Source organism: Lynx canadensis, chromosome X, assembly GCF_007474595.2.
Source record: "Lynx canadensis isolate LIC74 chromosome X, mLynCan4.pri.v2, whole genome shotgun sequence".
Taxonomy (NCBI): domain Eukaryota; kingdom Metazoa; phylum Chordata; class Mammalia; order Carnivora; family Felidae; genus Lynx; species Lynx canadensis.
This window is the reverse complement of record NC_044321.2, coordinates 10,617,016-10,621,337: the sequence shown is the minus strand read 5'-3', so window position 1 is coordinate 10,621,337 and position 4,322 is coordinate 10,617,016. Positions and strand designations below refer to the sequence as shown.

At 40.6% G+C, this 4,322-nt stretch overlaps 1 non-coding gene across 1 annotated transcript; it reads right to left on the bottom strand.

The window, feature by feature from the left end:
* Positions 1-2,302: 2,302 nt before the first annotated feature.
* Positions 2,303-2,409, bottom strand: LOC115507915. The gene has a single exon (XR_003966838.1). It is a non-coding gene; the product is annotated as a U6 spliceosomal RNA (small nuclear RNA).
* Between the last annotated feature and the right edge of the window lie 1,913 nt (positions 2,410-4,322).

The window sequence follows — 4,322 nt, the reverse complement described above, 5'->3', positions numbered from 1 at the left end:
GGCGTCATTAGTTTGGACTGTGGGCTTGAGTGAAGAGAGAATATCTGTGATTCAGTTCAAATTCTGTGACTCTCAGCCCAGGAATCTTTGCCTAGTTTCTCTGGTACAAAGTTCAACACTACGGAGGAAACAACAACTATCATTGCCTGCTTGGTGGGCTCTCTTGGGTCACAGTGGGACTAGGCTTCAAGACACAGCAGATGGAGTATCAGCTTTGGACAAACACCTCCTAGTATCATCCAGTCTTGTTCCACAAGGCCCTCTGAAAGACTTTACACTTATTGCTAAAAAGTGACACTTCTGGGCAGAAATATGCCACACAATGGGTCAAATTTGATTGCTCCTCAGGGATACTACTTGGGGCTGCCCTCTAAAGGGACCAAGAGGAGCCACCACTACCAACTCTGGAAAACAGTATGGAGGTTCCTCAAAAAGTTAAAAATAGGACTAACCCATGATCCAGCAATTGCACTACTAGGTATTTACCCACAGGGTACAAAAACACTAATTCAAAGGGATACATGCCCCCCAATGTTTATAGCAGTGTTATCAACAATAGCCAAATTATGGATTATAATTATCAACCCATGGATGGATAAAGAAGATGTGGCATATCTACATAATAGAATATTACTCAGCCCTAAAAAAGAATGAAATCCTGCCATTTGCCAGGAGTGGATGGAGCCAGAGAGTATCATGCTAAGCAAAATAAGTCAGTCAGAGAAAGACAAGTACCATATGATTTCACTCATATGTGGAATTTAAGAAAGAAAACAAACAAGCAAAAGGGAGAAAAGATAGAGAGGCAAACCAAGAAATGTAGAGAACAAACTGATGGTTACTAGAAGGGAGGTAGGTGGGGGGATTGGTGAAATAGATGATGGGGATCAAGGAAGGCACTTGTGATGAGCACCAGGTGATGTATGCAAGTGTTGAATCACCATATTGTACACCTGAAACTAATATTACACTATATATCAACTGGAATTTAAGCAAAAACTTAAACAACAACGAAGATATGGAGCACTTGGAAGAGGGTTTTATATACCTATATCTATGTAGATATAAAATCATGTTAAACTCTCACAAAATCTCTATGAGGTAAGAATTATGACCTTTATTTTATAGATGACAAAAGGCCCAATAAGTTGCCCAGTGACAATGGGAGATTTGAGATTCCACGTGTCCACCCCACCTTAAGCTGCCAATAACTTTGGCCTATCAAGACAAACAAGAAGTGACTAGAGGTCTCAAAGAGGTCATCTATTTGTCTCTGGGTGTAGCCCGCGCACTCCAGACATCAGAAGTTGGTAGAAAAATCCCACAAACCTAGAACCTGACAGCCTTTCAAGTTGAAGAGAAACCTTAAGGTAACCCCACGAGTAGAAGCTACTGAAGGAGCACCCAGAATAGAGAGCTCAACTATGAACAGCCTTACAAGACCATCCTCAGTCTGCTTAGCAACATGAATTGTAGCTTGTCCAAAGTAAAAAGGAATATACTGTCTTCTTGCTGAGGTATTGCTAGGAAGATTACCCAAGGGGAGACTACCTGGAAAGGGCTAGTTGAGCCTTCTGGCCAACGAGAAAATGAACTGCCTTCCAATTCCCAGTGCAAGGTGTAGCTTTATAAAAGAGGGTTCCAGGGCACCTGGGTGGCTCAGTCGGTTAAGCATCCAACTTCGGCTCAGGTCATGATCCCGCAGTTTGTGGGTTCAAGCCCTGCATCGGGCTGTCTGTAGTCAGTGCAGAGCCTGCTTGGGATCCTCTGTCTCCCTCTCTCTTTCTATCCCTCTCCCACTTGTGTGTGCTGGTGTGTGTGCTCTGTCTGTCAAAAATAAATAAACGATTTTTTAATGTTTATTTATTTTTGAGAGAGAGAAAAAGACAAAGCACAAGTCGGGGAGGGACAGAGAGAGAGGGAGACACAGAATCCAAAGCAGGCTCCAGGCTCTGTGCTGTCAACAGAGCCACCCAGGTGCCCCTTTAAATAATTTTTAAAAAAGAGGGTTCCAAATATATTAGTGCTTCCTAGAAGCACATTATGTAACTTTCAGCAGCCATACTAAAATGCCCCTTTCCCTAAATGAGTGGTACATGTGTCTAACAAGATGACTATCGCAGAGGGAAAAAAGAAGGAAAGATAGGTCAATTCCAGGCCTGTTTTCATATGTCTTTTTTTTTCACCCAAGTAGTAACAGATACTGTGCATATCAAAGGTCTGAGAGGATCTGCATCCCAGTATCTGCTTTTTTTATATACAAGGGTAACTTTATTAAAACAAAGAAATGAGTATAATTTTAAAGGACATAAAACACTTCGCAAATCTGCCTTCCATCCTTGCGCAGGGGCCTTGCTAATCTTCTCTGTATCGTTCCAATGTTAGGATATGCGCTGTTGAAGCGAGCACCCCATTATCTGTTTATGGATAGCATCTCAAGAAGACCTGAAAGTCACCCATTTATGCTAAATTTTGCTTTCTGTAATTCTATTTCCAAAACGGAAACCTGATTGGAAAGTATATGCCTGATTTGCACGTATGCCTAAATTATTTGAGTACTCTTTCTGCTTCAGTTTTTTCCCTGATAAAAATAAAAGGATTTGGAGAAATCCATATTTTTAATAAAACAATTTCTATCTGAGGATAACATCTGAAGTTTGAGCTTGTGGCTCAATGGGCAGGGAAGATGAGAAATGCTTTTTGCACACGTACCTCAAGAAGCAGCACTGTCCTATGCTCTCAAGGCTTAAAAGGAGTTGCCATCTTTCTCTTCTTAATGGAAAGAAAGAACCTCTCACCAGAATTTTTGACATAAAAGGTGCACATATTTGACTGTAATCTGGCACATACCTGCTGTCTCAGAAAGGAAGAATGAAAAAAAGGAAACTAATACAGTTCAGATGGAAAATTCGGTCCAATGGTAAGACACCGACAGGTGAAGAAATTCACCTGAGAAGGCTTTAGAAACAAAAACAACAGAGAAGAAAGCATTCTGTTTGGAAATGGTTTTTGATTCACAGAACACTTGCAAAGAGAGTACAGAGAGTCTCTGCATACCCTGTCCTCATCTTCCCCCAGAATTACCACCTTACCATGTGAGAAGGCTTTTGATGTCAAGTTGGCCTGGCGCCTGATAAGTTGATAATAAAGTAAAAGTCTTAGGGAAATGTAACAATAAGATTACTGATACAAAAAACCTGCAAAGTTTTAGCAATCAAAGAAGAATGTGTACTTTTTGAAGTGAACACTCGAGATATTCTGAAAACTCAACTTTTAGTAACACAGTTTTAATTTGCCTCTTTATATGGTCAATAGTGTGGTCCATGTTTTGTGGAAGAAAAGGAAATCTCTTCACCAGTACCATATCGTAGCAGCACATACAATAAATGTAGTAGGTGTGTTTCTTCTCTTGGATGGTGATATATCTCTTAAAATTTAAATGTCAGCCTGCAAAGATAAATACCTCTTGAAATTTATGGCCATCATCACAAAGTGATTCACCAAAGCACTTGTTTTCAATTATTTTATGAGATCACATTCTTCCATGATAGAAAAAAGAAGGGAGACAATGGGAGAATTGTCTTGAGATGAGAGCTATGAAAAGGGCAAAGAATGGAAGGGTAAATGTCAAGGACAAAAACATGGAGACTGCTTTCTTAGCCCTGCAGTATTCAATGTTTCCCCCTTCCTATCTTTTAACAGGAAACTGCCTTACCTTGGCTGTAATGACTTGGAATTTGTATACCCTATTTCCACAAGGGGATAATGGCTCTCTGTCCAGATATCATCAAGCTTAGCCTCGTTTTAACTGAGTTCCCTGATACATTTGACAGACTATGCACTGAGATCTGGGATATTGACTATTTTGTATTTACCAATGATGGTCATGTCAGTAGGTAATTGTAGGGAAACCTTGGTTGCATCCACTTACTAATTTTCCTAAAGCAGATCCCTGAATTACCTTGTGTATAATGCACATTTTTGCAGGGTCTTGTTGTTTTGGTCTATTAGTAAATAGGGGACCAGGTAGAAATTTCTGGAGCATCACAAATTTTTGGAGTATCAAATTTCTGGAATATCAGTACTCCAGAAATTTCTGGAGTATCTGCAGAGTGGAGCAGGCATTACATTTATAGAAGTCCAATGTCTGCCCAAGTCTACCACAGGCAGGTGGTAACCAGTCCATCAGCCAAGCAGCACCTCATCCAAGTAGCACCATATTTGACCCCCAGGGAAGACTGTCTTCTGTACCATATTGCTTAGGCTCCTCCGGGGTCACCTTCTTACAAAAAGGGACAGATTCTAGCTGGGCCTCAGGTACA